The following is a 20,443-nucleotide window of genomic DNA, read 5'->3' as shown; positions in this document are numbered from 1 at the left end:
AGAATGGGAGTGGGGAGGGGGGGGTTCCACTTACCTCTTGTAGGAACTTATTTCCTGGAATCGCAGTGATAGCTGTGACGATAAAACCCAGCACTCTCATTCCACTGAGAGAGGAAGTATAAATTGGATTCATTGTTTCTTGAGAGAAATTTGGAAGGATTTATCAAGATCTCTAAAAATGTGTATCCATCAGGCTTTTATGAACAAGATGATTTAACATAGCACTAGATTATTTCTCTTTACATTTATTTTCCCATCAAAAACTAGGATCTAATTTACATAGAGTAAAATTCCCCTTTCCACAAAGAAAACTCCAGATTCAATTTTCTTCAACTTCTTCAGTGAGCTGTACCAAATACATAAAATGAAATAACACCGATGTTACAGAAACCATTGAAGATAGAAGAGGAGATATATCCCAACTTGATTTGTAAGGTCAGAATATCCTTGACACTAAAACCTGACAAGGACATTACTGGAAAAGAAAAGTACAGATGTGCATGCTTTATGCACATAGATAGAAACATTTCTAACAAACCAAAAGCAAATCAAAACCGTCAATGTATATAATAACATAAAACAATATGACCAAATAGAGTTTATCTCAGGAATGCTACCTATGTTCAACATTTGAAAATCAGTCAACCTAATTCACCCCATCACCAGAATAAAGGACAATTATGGGATTATCTCAAACAGATGCAGAAAAAAGAATTTGCACTACTCCCACCACCACCACGACCAATTCATAATTAAAAACTCTCAGCAAAAAAAAAAAAAAAAAGCTGTAGAAGAGAATGTCCTGGCTTTAATAAGGGACATTTACCAAAAACCTATCTCTAGCATTGTATTTATGGCAAATATGTTGTATGTTGGCTGCATTTCCCTTAAGATAGTTCATGGTAGACGTAGATTCTGAGAGCTCAATGCCCTGGCCTTGCTAGATGGTCAGTGTTCTGAATATGATTCTGGGCTTTTCTTGTTTTATGGATGTAATATCTTCTGTTCCCTGAAACATTTATCTTTCACTCACAGGCAATTATCCTGTTTGTTCAGTGTGATTTTTCTCTTAGGCTATGAATCTCCTCATGTATAGAGCAAACAGAATAATGGATCCTGGCTGTCACATCTTATTTGCAGACAAAGCATTTTGAATAATTATCTTCTGCTCACATTTTGGGCTTCCAAGGCATCTGCTTTTGCCATGTTAATTGCATCTAATTTTTTTTTTTTTAACTTCTAGGAATTCCTCAGTTTCTGGTCTGCTGATTATGACTTTTCTGATTTGCAATTTAACAATTTATTTTGGAGTAATTTAGCTTTTAACATATTCAAGCTAGGAGGAGAGGAAAGCTAGTGAGATTCGTGTGCCATCTTGCTTAGTTCCCCCTACACATTTCAGTTCAACGGCTTGCATTTGAGCCCAAGGAAAAATACAGAGGACTTTCAGGTAGTGCAGAGGTGAACAGAGAACAGGTGAGGAAGTGAGGTAGGTGCCCAGCTGAAGGGGGGGTGAGAGAGGGCAGGAGTGCAGCGAAAGAAGAAGCAGGCTGAGGTGAGGGAAGGTGTTACCTAGGGGCTGGTCCAGGAAGCTGAGTTGTTGATCAGATGCATAGAAACCTTCCACGGGTGATCAGCCTGGAGGAGTTAGGGGCTGGGGAGGTGGGTCTCAGAGTGCTCAGTACTGGGATGAAGGCTCAATCAGATGAATGGGAGATGGAGGATTTCTCAAGAAGGCTTTCTTCACAGGACTGTGGCATGAGTAGTTAGGGGGGATCTCCCAATAGCTGGGCAAGGGCAGAAGATAGGGCATCTTGGATCTGCAGAAGATGCACCCAAGTGTCCCAGAGCCCAGGCTGGTCTGACACAATCAGAAACTTCCATCACTGCTGTCCCTACAATATCCTTATCACCCTGAGGAGGGAGGATGAGGAGGAAATTCTAAATTGAGGTGAATCTTTTCCTCACCTTCTTTCCCTACCCCTTCTTCCTACCTATCCCTGTTACTGATCTCCCCCTCTGTCCCCCTCCCTTCCTTTTGCCTACTTCCAGGCACCCCTTCTTTTCCCCTAAAAACTTGGCTCTGGATAGAGATAAGGATCAGAGTTCAGTGGGGTGGGAGGGATAGAGCCAGGGGAGTAGAAACAATCCTACCAGGTCAGAAAGGACAGGGACATCAGGCTGAACCATCAGCAGGAGGCTACTGAGGCCAGAAAAGAAGAGCAGATTTGCTGAGGTGATGGGAGCATGGGGGAAATGGTAGAGAGAAGGCTCCAGAATCAGAGCTAGGCAGACCAGGTATGGGGGCCACACAGAGGGCCACAGGGAGGGGTCTCAGGAGCCATCAGTAGAAATCCTGGGTTTTTGCCCTGTCTGTGCTCCTAAGGGCTGGGTGACAGGTTTTGGCGGACCACATGGATCTCTGAGCCTCATTTCCTCAACTGTGATATCTTGGATAGCCCCTGAGATGCTTTAGGCTCTGAATTCCAGAAGGTTTCTCAGGGAAGGAGGAATAATATGCCTGTATATTCTCTCACAGTGTTCCTATTCCCACCGAGCACTTTACTGTGTCTTCATTTCGCTGGTTGAAAGATGTAAAGTGACATTTCATGGTTGTTTTAATGGACATTTCCTAGATTACTAACAAGTGTGAATACTGTTTGCCTGAATAGTAAGTTTATCAAGTTTTTAAAAAATTTAACTAGAATGTGAGGGTGATCTGGCTGCAACATCTGTCACCCAGCTGATCACCAGGATTGATTGGGCTGATCTGACTGACTAGACAGTTGTCCTCTTCCTCCCTCACCACTAACCCCCTTCCCCCCACCCACCTTCCCCTACCCACTTCCCCTTCCTCATCCTTCAGTTTGTTTCCCAGAGTCAAGTGTCTGTCATGGTTCATCTCCCTCTCTGATTTTTTCCCACTCAGTTTTCCTCCCTTCCCCTATGATCCTCTGTGCTATTTATGTTCCACATATGAGTGAAACCATATGATAATTGTCTTTGTAAAGAATATACGTTCTATTTACTTAACTGAAGAGCCATATTTATATTGATTTACTCCTGTTGCTCCTTTAAACTTATCAGTATCTACATATTTTGTCTCATGAGACAAGTACTTGCCATCCTTTCATGGTCTTCTGGTCTCTTCTCCTCACTCTGTGTTAATGTTGTCTGGAATATTACTTTTCAGTTGTCATGGATATATTTTCTCTTTCTCTTCATTTTGGCTCTAGTTGCTTTTTGTTTGTTTGTTTAAGAAAAAATATATACTCTCCAAGGTGCTTGATCACACTATTTCCTCATCTCTTGCAGCATCTTCTGGATTTGTTTTGAGTATTTCCACCAGGTATATGTTCAGTGGGGATCTTTGCATGTGGAAAACTTTCTGAGGCTTTCAAAGTCCCAAAGTATTATGATCACATATTTGAATGACAGTTTGGCTGGATATAAAATTCTAGGTACAAAGTTCTTTTTTTCAATCCTTTAATAATACTACTCAACTGTCTTCTGGCATCCAGTGCTCCTCTTAAGAATTCTAGTGTAGACCTGGGGAACCTGGGTGGCTCAGAGGGTTAAGCCTCTGCCTTCAGCTCAGATCATTATCCCAGGGTCCTGGGATCGAGCCCCGCATCGGGTTCTCAGCTCAGTGTGGAGCCTGCTTCCCCCTACCCCCCGTCTGCCTCTCTGCCTACTTGTAATCTCTGTCAAATAAATAAATAAAATCTTTAAAAAAAAAAAAGAATTCTAGTGTAGACCTAATTCTTGTTCTTCTATAGGTGATCTGAAAGTCTTTAGAATTTACTCTCTGTCTTCAATATTCTTACACTTCATATGATGAGTTTAGGGCTGTATGTGTGTGCATGTGTGTTTGTTTCCTGTTTTCCCTTCTTGGCAATATACGAAACTTTATGATCCAAGATCTTTTCTTCTTCTATAATTCTGAGATTTATATTAATTTTTTCTTCAAATATTTCTTCCCTTCCATCTTTTCTCCTTCACAGGGATTTTTGTAACCATTATCTTGGTACATCTACTTTTCTATGTTTCTTCTATAATCTCCTATGCTTTACAGGAACTTTCTAAAGGGAGAATTCCTGAGCTTTTCTTCTAGCTCATGCTCCTACCATATCTATTCTTTATATATCACATATATTGTGGTCTTTATTTCAACCATAATATTTTTCACAAGTATTATTTTAATTTAACAGTTTTAATGGTTCTTGCTTTTGAATCATTAGTTTATGAATATACCCTTACCTCTTAGCCATACTGGCAATATTTACCTATAATATTTGTGCTTTCAGTCCCCATAGTTCTTCTTCAGATGGTTTCTTTTGTTTGGTATGTTGTTACTCTTTTAAGGTAGTAGTTCTCTTAAGGCACCAAGTTATTTTGGCTTCTGAATTCAGATACCCCTAGGGTAATCATATTCCCAGTCTAGTGATAAGGGAAGAAAGGAAGGCTAGATCCTTTTATCTAGTGAACTTTAAAAGTGGTACTTAGAGCATAAGAGTACCCCTTGTGTGCCCACATTGCTGTCATTCTCATTCTCTGGCCAGGGTTTCACCTTTAAACACTTTGGGAGATCCTCTTCAGTTTGTAACCCACCTGCCTTGGAGTTGGGAGAAGGAAAGGGTTAGGGAGCAAATGCCCATAGGCAGTTGGCCACCTATCTTCTTCAGTCACCCATTGTTTTTGCTGGGCTGCATGGTCCACTAGAGCACCTGTGACCTAGGCTGATGCAGCCTATTTTTGCAATGAAGGGAAGGTCATAATGGTCTCAAAGCTCACAACTGCAAGAGTCAAGAGCAGAAATCAAAAGTTTCCTCTCACCTGTTTTTTGTTATGTCTCCAGCCACCACCTGCCCATTTGTGATCTCACACCCACCATTTTCACACCAATATAGCCTCTGGCTTCTACATTATGTTGGTTCCATTTGGTCTCATTCCAGAAATCCCATGTCTAACTGACTTTTATATAGTTCCTCTAGAGTTAATGACCTCTATCCTCCTCCTTAGTCCTCTCTCCCCAGTTTTGAATCTGAGCCTTGGAGATGCCTCTATAATACCCTATACTTCAACCATTTGGAAATAATCCTTAAGTCCCCTCTTCCTAACTCGGAGGCCGCATGAGCTATCTGGCTGTCCCTTCCTAGGACTCTCCCTTCTGGTGACCACCTGACCTACTTGAGCTCAGAGCCATTGAGAGAGGGAGAGCCAGAGGTCCCCTCAAGAGAAGTGATCAGAACTAAGTAAGGAGGACAAAAAGAAGACAGTGACTGCCTAGGGAACTAGAATAGAGAATGAGATTTGCCTCTAAGAACCTTGAAAGGAAGTAGAAAGGGGACAGAGCCAGCTCCTTAGGATCCCTCAGGCCAGGGGTAACTGATGCTTGGGATCTTTATAATCAGCTGAAGTCTAGTTTGGCACTTGGCCCAAAGGGGAGGAGTTTCACCCTAAGCTAATGGGAAGCAAGGGGCAGACCTGGGACTCACAGATGCAGGGTCTTCCTGGACAGGCTTGCCTCCTGGGGCACCCAGCACACCCATGGCTATCTTCATGTTCAGGTCAGATTCTGCATGTTTATCTCCCAGGGTCTCAAGCCTAGCAAGCCTTGAAGGTAGCTTCCCACCAGCCCAGGCTCCAGAACCCAGAAGCTCAAACCACATAAGAAGGTCTCCTTGGTGCTCCCTTCTCCAAATCTGAGGTGACCCAAGCTGCCCAGTCACTCTTCGAATACCTCACTGAGACCCCACACCTACCTGTACTTGGTAGAGGCCAGGTGGGTGTCCACACAGGAGAAGTGGTTGGGGCTAAAGCATAAAGAAAGTAGACCACAACTGTCCACAGGCCCCAAAGACAGAATGGAGTCTGGCCCCAAAGCTGTGAGAGAAAGTAGGGGATCTGGAGATAGTACCTCAGGGTCTGTTAGAAAAGGGGTGATCTTTGCCTAAGATCTGCACACCACTGCTATCGCTGTATGTGTGTAAGAAAAAAAGAAACATAGAGAGACACTCTGGGTTTTTGTCTAGTGAGCCTTGGACAGATCTTTCCAGCAGTTGGGGCTGGGACTATTAGCATGAGGGAAGAGCTCTTCCCTGGAGACAGGGCCCTCAATCCCCTTGGATCAGAGCAGAAGATCTGGTGGGATCTGAGGTGATTGTAGCACATGAAGGGGGAAAGTGACAGTTCTTCCCAGACCTGGGAGGGAGGGGAGCATTTCCTCAAGAAGGAAGCTCACCTGGAGATACCACCAAGCTGATAATTCTGAGAACAGTGACCAAGTTGCTGCAAGAGTTGTAACTTCCACACCATTAGGGGGCACTGAGTCCTCCTCCCTCAGCTAAATCATGGTGATGAAAAAGCCAGCATCTAGCCCACCCCAGATTGTGTGCTGAGAGTTCTGAGTTGCCATGTGGGGCTTGGAGCTGTGACTAACCTGGCATACTCATTTACAGATGTCTGCTGACCCTGGGTTTTCCTCATATGGCTCTCCCTTGAGAGGGTGCTGGCGTTTCACAGAGAGTGCCTATCCTACCAACTCATAAAGTTCCACAAGCACAACTCTATTTCCCCAGGAACCTGGATAACAAGCCCTCAAGTCAGGGCCCTAACTGTCTTCAGCTACCCCTCTCCCAGGGCTGGAGTAATAGGAAAGGAAGCACACACCCACAGCATAGTCCCAAAAGCCAGCCTTCTGGTCACAGAACCACCCTCCTCCCTTCCCCACCCTTCCACTTCACCCTCCCCATCTCACCTGAGGCCGGGAGCACCAGCAGGACAGGTGGCAGGATCAAGCATAGGGCTCCCCAAAGATGTTACTCCCAACCTGTTTCTGACAGAGGAGGTGAGAAGGGGAGACCTCTGGGGAGAGGGAAGCAGAAGGTGAGCCTGATTCTACTGCAGCTTCCCAGCATTTCGAAACTAGAAGGATTAAGAAAGGCCAACACCTTGGTTGGGGAAGTGAGTAGCCTGACAGATAGGCTCTGTGGGCAGTGTGGGGGAAGGAGCAGCGAGGCCTAGGTGGGGGTCCACCACCTTCAGGGTCTGTTTCTGGGCCTGAAGACCTCAGTCCTGCCTCAGGCATTCACTTTTGCCCAGCTTCTCCCCATTTCACTCTCCTCCACCATTGCTACAGAAACTTCTAAGAATGCCCAAGAAGAGATCTATGGTAAATGAAGAGGCCATTCCTCTATTCTTTTTTTTTTTTTAAGAGATAGAGATAGAGCACATACACAAGTGAAGCAAGGCAGGGAGGAGGAGAAGAGGGAGGGAGAGAATCTTAAGCAAACTCCACAATTAGTGGGGAGCCTGACTCAGGACTCTATCTTACAACCCTGAGATCATGACCTGAACAGAAATCAAGAGTGGGAAGCTCAACCGACTGAGCCACATAAACACCCCACCATTCTTCTATTCTCTCTCTCCAGGCACTACCTGTGTGTGGTTGGGGGGCCGTGGAGTCCCTCTGGTCCCCAGGGCAGCTCAGGGTCTGTACTCCCAGGCATGGTGGGTCAGTGATGTGTTTTCACCCTGGGAGGTTTTTGAATGGGGGGCGAGTTTCAATTCCAGGCACTGTGAAGATGGTGAAGAGGTGCTGAGCAGGGAGTATCAGAGGGGAAGGCAAGAAGGATGGGTCCGTTGGACACAAGAAGCAGGGAGGAGAGCTCAGCACTAACTCCATGTCTTCAATTCTCATTCTTCTCATTCCCTAAAAGGGTTCCATCAACATTGGTTGGAAGAATCCTCCAGTGGGTGAAAGATGAAAAAGTCTTTCATTTTAACAATGTGTGTGTAAAATGTAAAGAGGGAAAAGACATCCAATATTGGAACAAACTGAGAAACAAAGCAGTAATGTATTAACTATCCGTGATTCCATGCTGATATAAGTAAATGGTGGAGTAAATTTATAGGTAAGTAGGGGAGAACAGACAAATCTGTACAGAACTCCAAATAATTTATATGGATCCTCTGCCCTCAAGGGGGGGATACATAACCCTCACCCCTTAAGTGTGATCTGTCTGTGGTGGCTTCTTCCAAAGAGAATGGCGTGGAAAGAGGGAAAAAGTAACTTCAGAGTGGACAGACCTAGCAAGCACCACCTCAGCTCTGTTTAAGTTTAAGAGTGACCACGATACTTGTGTGGATTGTTGATCTGATGAGAATGGCACTTTACTTCTACAGTCTTCCTCCCAAAACCCCTTTACCCCATAAGAGAAAATATCAAACAACTCTCAAATGAAAGACAGGTATTTTTTAAGAACTCAATTTGATTAGGCGTAAAGAATAGCAAACAAGACCATGTAAGGGACTAGCATATCTAAGGAAGGCACACCAACCAATGTATGTGCCCAGTGTGCTCTGAACTCACATAGCCGGTGTTCCCAGTTGGTTATAGCTTAGCTTCCCCTAGGTATGTTCAGTCTCCTCTTCATGGAACAAGATTGTTTCACCTCCCTAAAATGAGCAGACACTCTGGCCTGCTTAAGACCACTCATGATCCTAGACCACCCTGCCCTGGTCTTTCTGTGGAAGAAGGACCAGGGAGGGGGGTGACAACAAAGGGGAGGAGGTGGAAAGCTGGAGTCTCTGAGGAAAATAAGCAGGGGTCCTGGAGCCCAAGCTGTCATTGGGCACCAGGAGGCTGTCCAGGGCAGAGGGGACAAAATAGAGGAGGAGTCTACAGCCTCTTCCTGTCTGTGACCACCACAGAACTAAAACGAGGGCACAGCTACCCTGCATTAATTGTATTTCTAGGCTCTGGTAGAAGCCTCAGCCTGCATTAAGACCCAATTGCCTGTGCCCATCTCTTTCTCTGGCCCCCAGTGTGTCTGGTCTCCCCAAGGCTCCAGTCCTAACTGTAATGCTGGTCATGCCTCAAACCATGCTGAATCTCTCAGAGCTGCTCCCCAACTAGCCTCACAGGTATCGGGCCATAAGGGGGTCCTCTTGCAAGGAGCTGGAGCAGATAACTGTATGCAATGGCTGCTTACAACGGTACCTTATCCTGTGTAGTGTCCTAAGGCTACCATACTGTGGACACTCTTTGTGCCTCTCCAGACAGACTGTGAGCCCCCTGAAGGCCAGGCAGCCTTTTCTTTCTGTGAGCCCTGCCTTGTTCAATCTTGCAACATCTTCCAGGCATTCTCCTTGATCTGACAAGGAAGGGACCACAGAGCTCATCTCCAGCTTCTAATCATGGAGGCTGAGCTACAAAACAATGGACAAGTGACTTGTCCAAGGCCTCACGGAGATTGCACAGTTGAGCTGGACATTGAACCCTGTCCCCCAACACTCCCTAGCAGTTTGTCCACTGCTAAGCAGCCTTAACCCACCCCGGCTGTGTCCCCATCATTCCTCCAAATAGGCTGCCCTCGCTCTCACAGACCCATGGACAAGGCAGCATTGGAAGAGACTTGGGAGGAAATGGATGCAAGGATTTAGGCACCAAAATCATATGAGCTCTTTCTTTGAAAATGAAAAATAAAAAAAAAAAAATCAGAAGTATAATTCCTTTTTTAAGAGAAAAGTCTGCTTTCATTGAATGGAAACTCTAAATTAAACTACCCAGCTTTAAAAGTACCACGTGCTATAAAAAGTTTTAATCTGTATTAGTAAGAAGCTAAATTTATAACAAGGAACTGAAAGCTTTGTTGGCCAACCGGTTCTGTTGAAAGAGAAAGCTTGAAAGTGGGCTGTGCGACAGAATTTCCTGCTGTGGCGGAGAGGTCCCCTGTCTTCTTGCCGGGCACAGTGGCCACTAGTCACGTAAGGTCACTGAGCATCTGACATGTAGCAGGTGCCACTGAAGAACCAAATTTTGATTTTTCATTGAATTTTAATCAACTTAAATGTAAAAAGCTATGTGTGGTTAGTGGCTAGAGTATTGGCACAACTTGAAGTGACTGAGGTCAACTTTAACAATATCCAGCCTCCCTCCAAAGGGGCAGATTCCTTTGTTGCGTGGTGTCTGTGAATGTCGAAACTATAAAGCCAGTTGAAGATCACATATGAGAAAGATCTCGGTGCATTGTCTAAAAGACGGTATTCAAAATATGACTGTGCTTCAGACTGGGATCTTAAGTAAGATCCTGAAACCTAACACATAATGGTAAAAACGGATTAATTCATTACCTTGCCAAATGCTGTCGTCCCACAAACATCAGCAACAAAATCTGTGGAGAAGAGAAAGCTGAGTTTATTGCTCGTGGCGAACAGGGAGGACACCGCCTCAGCAGAGCTGTGGCAGTGTCCTAGAGGAAGGCAAGGTCCAAGTTTATCGAGAAGTTTGGTTGAAGGCAGGTGTTGGCATAGCAGGGGCTGCATCAGGAGTGGGGAAGGATTGCTGCACATCGGTCCAGGACTGGCAGGAACAGCAAGGCGAGGATTTTGAGGCAGGGATTCAAAGGTTCTTAGGGCACAGACTATCTCGTGATGCTTTCCATTGGAGAGTCGATGGATCTTCTAGGAAGTTTCTATAATGAACAATGAAACCGTTTGCCTGGTCAAAAACACCTGGTAAAGTAAGGTAATACTTAGGAACTGTGGAAGAGCAAAGTCATGTTGACATGGGCAGTAAGATGTGGCCAAAACGGAATGGTTTCAGCGCACAGCACAAACATTTATTTTTCAAACAAAGGCTATCATGGACAAAAGCAACGCCGGAGAAGAGCCCCATGCGGACACTGGCCCTCCTGCCTGCAGCCACAGGAGCCATGCGGTGAAGGTTTGAACTACAGCAACTCTGAGTCAGACAGACGCTCTTGGCTCTTCCTGGAATGAGAAACAGTGGCAGCGAACACCTGCCACTCTCCATCTAATCCCCTCCTGGAAGACAGCTTCTCATCACTCGTCACCCCTTATCTTCTGTTGAGGTACGAGTCTTTCTGCTGTCCCCCTCAGAACAGACTGTAAGACCACTGAAAGTGGCCGTCGCCAACAGGCTCCTCAGCTGTGGGGTATCACATGGCTGGCTGCAGTTCTCGGACTGTCTTGTCTTGAGTATGGGACGAGGACCCCAGGAAGCTGGAACATTCAGCTGATCTTCCTTTTACTACCTGTGTAAGTAACAGAGTGTCTAAATCTAAAAATGGTTTCTTGCGTCTTCTGCACCAAATCACTGAGGTGCAGTGTGCTCGCCAAGTAGCAGATGAGAGACAGAGGGGAGATATTTGCAGTGTCTAAAACTGACCGTGGATGAATACCTAAAGGAACCAAGGAGTTACTGAGAATCCGCAAGCAGAAGAAAGGATGTCCAATAGCAGAATGATCAGAAGCCCGAGATCCACCGCAATAAAAATCCAAATGCCTACAAGCCCACGGATAGATGTTTGATCTTGTTTGTTCTCAGAGAAACACTCCTGTGAAACGCTGAGCTGCCCCTTTGTACTGGGCACACTGGCAGGGGCTAGGAAGTTGGATAAGATTCAGTATCAGTGAGATTGTGAGAAAGTTCTGGAACTACCATGTGGAATAAATGTGTGACTGTCCTACACTTAGTGCCCAACTCCTCACTGTATACTCTATTGTGGTTACTGTTTTTTGTGTCCTGTTGAGGAAACATTTGCCTACTCCAAGGTCATATTTTCTGTTTTCTTCTAGAAGCTTTATTGTTTATACCTTTCATGTTTAGGTCTATGATCCATTTTAGTTCATTGTGTGTATGGTGTGAGAGAAGGGTAAAAGCCTTTTTTCCCCCTAGGCGACTATCCAAAAGACCATCAACATCTGTTAGGAAGACCAACCTTCCCCACTAAATTCCAGGGGCACCTGTGTGATAATAGAGTGAATACACATATGGATGTGTTTCTGAACCCTTGCTTTATTCTGGGTATGTGATCTAGAAAAAAATCTTATATGGGTCCTCCAGGAAGATGATGAGGATATTTACTTCAGACTGCTTTTCATTTTTCTGGATTTTGCTCATTTGTTTATTTTTATAGTCAGCTGTTGAAGCAGGTTAGGTGTCCATCACAAGGGGAATAGAAAAGTAAAATTCAACATTTACATGGAATCATACACAGCAGGCAAACAAATCGAAGATTTAAATCTACATAGAGCAACAAAGACAGTCTCAGAAGCAAAATAGAAGGATCGAATGAAATTTATAAACAGTTATAGTTTTAAAAAAAAAGGTTAAATTGCAACTTCCATACAGTTGAAAAATTAAAGATTCTTTTTAACTCATACTCAGTGAATAAACCAGGCAAACTTTAAGACCGGTTAGAAAAGGAAGTCAAGAAGCATACATTTATATGGAGGAAAGGAATGTTGAAACAAATTGCATAGGAAAACAAACCAGTCTGGGATTTATTTCCCCCCACAGCAGGGGAAGGAAGACAGGACAGGATCTGCATGTCTACCACTTACCTGCAACTTGCAAAACTGTAAAATACCTCCCCCAGAATCAGAGAACACAAGGAAGAATGTGCTGGAGACAATGCAGTTTTCCACCCAAGTGCACATTTTTTATACAATACAATGAAATATGTATGAAACAAGGCACATAAAATCAATTCTACATGTTGTCAATGATCTACACAGATAAAGATAAACATATGGACAGAGGTGCCTGGGTGGTTCAGTGGGTTAAGCCTCTGCCTTCAGCTCACGTGATGATCTCAGGGTCCTGGGATCGAGCCCCGAATCGGGCTCTCTGCTCAGCGGGGAGCCTGCTTCCCCCTCTATCTCTGCCTGCTGCTCTACTTACTTGTGATCTCTCTCTGTGTCAAATAAATTAAAAAAAAAATCTTAAAAAAAATAAACATATGGACAGTAGATTGAAAGGGTATACATTAAATATATTAAGAGGATGCCTGTGGGAAGGGATCATAATGGATGGATGAAGATGAGAAAAATAAAAAACCATTAAACCAAGTGAATGGTAAAGTATTTCCACAGGTGACTGTGCCAAGGGATAAGGAGTAGGACAACTCAGTTGTGAGCACTTAAAGATCTTAAATTTAAAAAAAAAGCAAAAATAAAGCATGTTTGCATTCTGTTTGCAATTGGCTTTCTCCCCCATCCTGTAGGTGGATGTTACTTCCTAACATTAGATGAGAGGTTATAGGTCCAGCTTGGGACAGGAATTGGTTTATCCCGAAACCACACAGTGTGTAGGAATGGGAATATTTAAGGAGGAAGGACTGGTCTGGGAGCCTGGCTGCAGGAGATGGGCAAGGACACTTGCTCAGATTTGCTCAATAGACTAGCCTATTCCTGCAAAGGTGACATTCTCTACACAAACATGCAGAGGAGGTGGAAGGAAATGGTGACTTCCCTTTGCACCCCACAGAGGAGCCTGGTCCTCAAAGATCAGCCCCTACCCCAAAAGACCTGCCCTTGGTTTCAAATGTAATCAGTTCTGATTTTACGAGGTTTTGAAAAGTTTGTTGTAAACAAATGCTAAACTGTAACTATTTTCACGAACGTGACTGCCATGGAACCTGAATTTTCCAAATGTCACTGAGGAATTAATGATCATGTGGGTATCCCAGGAGTAGATTGAAGCAGAGAAATAGGAGTCATTTTCTTAAACACACAGAGATGTTTGAGAAAAGTACCATAGATTTTGGAATAGGAAAAAATAGGAATTCTCTGTGTTTGTATCTTCTTATGCAATATGCAACACATAATAATGTCTAATATATTGTTTTTGGTAAACAGGAACTTTTATTATAACATAAATTTATAATTTAAAAAGGGCGTATTTGTCATAACACAACAAAGAATATATGTTTGTAATTGTCTTTCACTGACGAAAAAAAAGACTTTTCAAATTTGAACTCTTTTCATCTAAGTTTTGGCTGAGATTTTTGGGGACAGAGGCTGTGGACCATTCCTCCCTTATTTACCACTGAACAGAGTGGAATGTGGTATTTGTTAGTGGAAGAAGGCATGCCCATCTGCTCCTGGAAGGTTAAGTCTGCTTCCCTGTGTTTGCTGTGCCTTGGGGACACCTCAGGAGCATGCCTTACCTGAGGAGTGACAGAAATGAACGATATTGGGGCGTCTGGGTGGCTCAGTGGGTTAAAGCCTCTGCCTTCGGCTCAGGTCATGATCCCAGGTCCTGGCATGGAGCCCCGCATCGGGAATCTCTGCTCAGCGGGGAGCCTACTTCCCCCCACCCCGCACCCCCGCCAACAACCTGCCTCTCTGCCTATGCGTGGTCTTTCTCTCTCTCTCTCTGTCAAATAAATAAATAAATAATAAAATCTTAAAAAAATAAAAAATTTAAAAAAGAATGTTTAAAAAAGAAAAGAAAAGAAAAGAAATGAACCATATTTGAAAATGACGCATCCAAGCCAGCCCAGGCCTGCGTCTTCCTCTCTCCTCTGAAGAACAAAGACTGGGTTCCCAGTAACAAAAATCCTCATTCTGCCCCTCCCATGTGTCCCAAGGAGCCAGCCCAGCCCCCTTCACATCATTCCCAGGGGTGGGCCTCCTTTCCAAAGACTTCTGAGCACAGAAGTGAGGAAAGATGGGAACAGGCTCTGGGGAACCCCTGGGAGCTGGTTCCTCTAAACCCACATCTGCAGGCACCACCTTGTGGTGTCCCCTCATTCCTTTCCACCCAAGCCTGTCCCTGGCCCCCACTCACCTGAGCCCCAGGCTTTATGGAGAGAGATAAACAAGACCAAGAACATACAAGGCCCTTGCTCAGGATGGATCCACATATCAGAACAATCACCAGCCGCAGCGGGCCTGTGGGAAGAGCAAGCACTGGAGTCCTAGGTTTGACCCTCACCCCCAGAATCCAAAAGGGTGGATATCTGCTGGATGTTCTGCTCTGAAGCTCAGCCTGCTCCTGGCTATGAGAGCAGCCAAGCAGGGCTTTGCACCCTTTGAAGAAGGGCCTCTACTTTTCCCAGGATCCTTAACCTTGGCACTCACCCCAGAGGAATCTATCTGGTCTCCTGCCCCTAACACCTCCTTTCTCCAAACCTCCTGCACAGTTGCTGGGTGACTGAACCAAGACCCTCACTCTTCCCCTCAGGGGGTCTAAGGAAAGCCCTTCGTGCTCCCCATTGCCTACAGGACAAAGTGCGCATGACCGCGTGGCCTTCCGGTGTCTCCACAATCTGAATGTATGGTCGTGCATTATCCTTACCCTCTCCTTGACACTCAGCCCAGCTATCCACCACTGTAGCTGGCCCACTCTGTGCATGCGTTCCCACCACTTGCTTCTGGCATGGAATGCCATCCCCCTTTGTGCATTTCAACATTTCTCCCCTTCCAGGTAGTGTTCTCCGACACCCACCCATGACTCTCACTCCCCAACAGTTCTGGGTAGGGATGGACTTCGGTTGAGCCCATTCCTTCAACTCTGAGGAAGAGGCTGCTGATACTCAGATTCCATTTTCCTAAATTTCCATTTCCATTTTCTATCCCATTTTCTAAGCGGTGCCTCATTGTCAGGGGTATGATATGCCTGCATGTTCCCAGCTCCTTTCCTCTGTGGCTGGTGGATGGGACTTTTGCTGCCTTGAAGTAGTAACACTCAACCCTTGCACTGGGGCAAGGGATAGAAACAAAAGCGAAGGTCATTCTGCCTGCTAGGATTCAGGACTCCCTTGGCCCACCTGGAGCAGAAGAAAGTCTTCCATGTGGTCGGCCTGGCTCCCTGGAGTTCACAGGTGGGCCCTGAGCTGAGGGCCTCAGCTAAGCCCTTACCCACTTTTCTTTGGCCTTCATGGAACAACCCTTGTCCGACACAACTCACATTGGATCCAAATTGCCTTGGTTGGTTCTTTTGGCCAGTGCCATTTTCTGGAAGAGATAAAAAGCCCTTCTGAGCCTTGACTGGCACAGGCTACTACTGGGTGCCCAGGAAATACTTGCTGAAGATGGCTCAGCATCCCTGAGCTTGCCAGCCTATCTGCACAACCTGGCTGACCTACTCTGAACCAGAAAGCGACCTCTTTCTTCTTCTACATGCTGAGCAGCCCTCTCCCAAAATCCTTGCCAGGGACTATACTCTGTTTGAGAAACATTCACAGGGTCATGAAAGGTCAAAGGTAGAAGGAGTATTCAATACCATCCAGTCCAATCCCCCAAGGAACAAGGTGACAGGGAGTGCCCAAGGTCACTCAGCCAACAAAACAAGCACTGGAACCTATGTTTCCTGACTCCATTCTTATATATCTCTGTGACATCCAGCTGGCCTCAATCTCTGGAGTCTTGTCCAGTAAGCCTGGTCTAATCTTTTAGCTCTTAGCACCCATGTCCTCCCAGCCCATCGCAGTCAAGTGAACCACTCACCTGCCACAAGGGTCCTTCTGCTCTTGCCTCCAATCTGACCTGGAGCTTGCCCATGAGGCAGGGAACCTCCCTCTTGCCCGTCTCCCCTCCCCCACCCTGCCCCAGCCCATCTTCTATACTCCGAAATTCTCATTTCAGGCCTTCCTTCCTACTGTGGGTTGGGTGGACAACATCCATCACCTCCATGTATCTCCCCCACCCCCCAGTATATTAAGTTTCTTTCTGTGGTCAGCAACTGCCATACCCTTCTCCATCTGGATCACTGAAGAAAAAGTTAAGAAGGATAAAGAAGAACTCCCCCCAATGCCCTGAGGGAACGTCCATTTATCTCTGGTGAGGCCAAGGCCACCCCAGAAAGAAACCTCTGTTCGTTTGTTTTAACCTAACTAATAATCAGTCCAACGGAGTTTAGTACAAACCCAGGCATTACTGCAGGTACCCTTTCCAGAAGATTATATTTTGTCTCACCTGTGAGACTAATATTTCCTTCAGGCAGGAGCAATCTGTACTAGACTCGGTTTCTTTATCCACATTAGCCTAGAGTTTTCCCCCAATTACCAGAGAAAGGGAGTATGAAGCTGCTATCAGCTTTCTCCAACTCACAAAATGTGAGTGTGGAAGACCCAGGCGCACTGATTTTGGGTGTGGAGCTTTTCCCATTACTCTGCACCATCTCTCCAAAGCAGGCCTCCCAGCAGATGGGGCCCTAGCCTGTGGTTGAGGTCATCCTCCACAATACCCCTTCTCTGTCCTGGGTCTCGCTGCTTCTCACCTTTGCATTCTATCAACCGAATCTGTTTGGACAGGACATGGGGTTTCTGAGGTAAGAAGTCGTTTACCCACTGGTACAGCCCCAAGTCCTTCCGCCAGAGCTCTGTCACTGTGACCTTGCATACAGCTTCCCTGGGACAATGCTTCAAGAGGTATCTTCCAGCTTGAGCCCAGTTCAGGTCTTTTCTCCTAGTGTTCATGTGCACCAGTGTCTCCGGGGGGCCCTGGCTCCTCTCCCGATGCCAGGCCTTCAGACTGGAGGAGTAGAATACGATGTTCAGGTCTTTCCTCCCAAGAGGCACTTTTGTCTCTCCCCTGCACCTACAGCTTGGTATCCTGGAATGAGAAGTCGAAATGTTTCTTCCACCATCCCTACATCTGCAGACCCCAGTGCAGATACAAGGTCATAGATCAAAAGTATTAGGAACTCCAAATAACATTTATGAGTAATTTGGGATTTCTTATTTTTTAATTATTATTTTTTATTATGTTCAGTTAGCCACTGTATAGTACACAATTAGTCTTTGATGCAGTGTTCAATGATTCACTAGTTAGGTATAATACTCAGTGCTCATGATAGCACCTGTCCTCCTTAGTACTCATCAGCCTGTTACCTCTTCCCCTCTGAAACCCCCAGATTGTTTCCCAGGGGTCCATAGTTTCTTATGGTTCTTCTCCCTCTGATTTCTCCCCTCTTCAGATTTCCCTCCCGTCCCTTGCAGTCCTCTGTGTTATTGCTTATGTTCCACATATGAATGAAACCATAAGATAATTGTCTTTCTCTGTTTCACTTACTTCACTTAACATAATCCCGAGTTCCATCCATGTTGATGCAAAGGGTGGATATTCATCTTTTCTGATGGCTGAATGATATTCCATTGTGTATATGGACCACATCTTCTTTACCCATTCTGTTGAAGGGCATCTCAGCTCCTTCCACAGTTTGGCTCTTGTGGACATTGCTGCTATGATCATTGGGGTGCATGTGGCCCTTCTTTTCACTATATCTGTATCCTTGGGGTAAATACCTAGTAGTGCAATTGCTGGGTCATAGGCAGCTCTATTTTTAACTTCTTGAGGAATCTCCACACTGTTTTCCACAGTGGCTGTATCAACTTGCATTCCCACCAACAGTGCAAGAGCGTTCCCCTTTCTCCACATTCTCTCCAACATGTGTTGGTTCCTGTTTTGTAGGATTTCTGTAAATTATTTTGAAATGATTCAGCAATTTTATAAATAAATATATATAAAAATATATAATATACAATAATATATATACTTAAATCAGCAGTGTACATAGATATGGAGCAAATAGGGCAAAATATCAATTATGGTTGGATTCTGAATCTAGGTAATAAGTTTATGGTGGCTATTCTTTCTATAGTTTGTAGACGGGAAAATTTTAATAAAATGATAAAAAAAAAAAAAAGTAAAGAAGAACTGAACTTGTTTTACAACCCACATTCTATTCTACTCGTGCTTCCCCAGACAGGTCCCTTGCTTTCCAGGACATGGTACTTCATACTAGCCCCTGCCATCCCCCAGCTGAATGCTCTCCCCACTCCTCTCCACCCACATCTGTCCCTTCTGGTCCCAGAGTAGAGTCTACCTGAACAATTCCACCTGCACTAATCTCTTTCACCTTTCAATCCTCAATACCACTAATCACCCTGCACCTGCTTACGTCACCACCATCATCATCCACCAAGCTTTTATTAAGCCACTTACTATGCCCTAAATACTGAACCTAAGAATTTTACATCAGTCTGCTACTTAACTCTTAGGACAACCCCTATGTACAAATAAATATGGAATAGGTGCTATTTGTAAATGTGGACACTGAGGCTCAGAGAGGTTGGAGGACTTCCTAAGGTCACAAATGTAGAAGTAGCATATCTGAATTTGGGATTTGAACCTTGTTCTTTCTGATTCCAGAACCTTCCCCCTCTTTTCCACATGGCCTCTCTGGCATTGCTAGAGGGACTTCCACTGTATTTTTGTCTTCATGCCGTGACTTTCCCCCTTTTAACTTAACTTTCTTTTATATTCATGCCTCCTCTACCTCAGTGCCTAATTCTTTTAAGGAGAGACTTTGTCTTACAATTTACATCTTCCAGGAATCAGCATAGTGATGAGAGGCTGTTTGGATGACTTCACATAATTTCTCAACTTTACAGTGCACTAGAGGAACCTCCATATTCTGTTTCATCACCCAGTTCCTACTGGGACAGGTGTATCCATTACTTTCATGTCTCTTTCCTGTGTCTAGCACACACCCTGATCCCATCCAGTCCCTTCTAAAGAAGGGAGAGAAACCCCTCTTCACAGGTACCCCTTCAGCCATCTGCGTCCCTCCCCCTGCATCTCCTTACCTGAGGCCCAGAAAAGCAGCAGCAGCAGCCATGGCCACCCCCATAGCCCTGTCCCCTCCATCCTAACCCTATCCCAGGATCCACTGGGTCCTGGGCATCCCAGGGTTCTTCCAGATGCTGGAGGATGCTGCCCCCACAGGACTGTTTTCCATGTACCCTGAGAGGCTTGACTATTACTTTGCAATTAAGAAGGGAAGTGTGAAGAGGGAGCAACTCAGGAAAATGCAGAAGAGAAAAGAGTGATCACTGCCCTTGTGACATCTTCCTTCCTGCTTCCCTTACGTCACAACCCCATTGGTCAACACTGGAGAGCTCCCCATTCTCCACCATAGCGAGTTTGGACCCACCCATCTGATGTCCCACCTCTGTTCCACTCATTTCCTCAGGTCACCAGGACTTTCCCATCCTTGACCACTGACCACTACATCCTGCAACCCCTCTGCCATTCCCCCATCTGGAATGACACTGTGCACCCAAATTTGTCCTGTCCTTCAAGATAGACCTCAAACTTTGCTGATGACTTGCCTTCTTTACTCTTGCTCCATACTGTGGTTCTCAAGTATGGGCACGTGGTTAAATCACTCAGGAAGTTGGCAAGCATTTACATGCCTGAGTTGCACCCCCAGAGATTCTGATTTGGTAGGTCTGGGAAAGCTCAGCAATCTGCATTTTAACTACCAGCCCAGGGGATTCTGAGGCAAGTGGTCCAAAGAGGGTATACCTATAAAATGTGGTTCCTCAGGTACTCATCCTAGATGCAAGGTGTGTAGTTCCCTGAACTCCCAGCCTAGGCAGAGGATGGAGACCACAAACATGATGGTACTAGGAATAACTACGACAGATCAGATATATTTATCACCTTTTGGCTCTCAGCACCCAATACCTTCTATACCTGGGGGACATGCCTCAATGCACAGGTCTCACTAAGGTGCAGAGTGCTACTTCCTCTACTACTGAGTATGGAGGCAAACATTTCTCCTGCATCTAAGTGCCAGGCATATGCCTTGACCTAAGCTTGGGCAAATGCAAGATTCTTC

This window comes from Enhydra lutris, unplaced genomic scaffold (assembly GCF_002288905.1).
Source record: "Enhydra lutris kenyoni isolate GAN:26980312 unplaced genomic scaffold, ASM228890v2 scaffoldscaffold17, whole genome shotgun sequence".
Classification (NCBI taxonomy): Eukaryota; Metazoa; Chordata; class Mammalia; order Carnivora; family Mustelidae; genus Enhydra; species Enhydra lutris.
Note: the sequence above shows the minus strand (reverse complement) of the source record.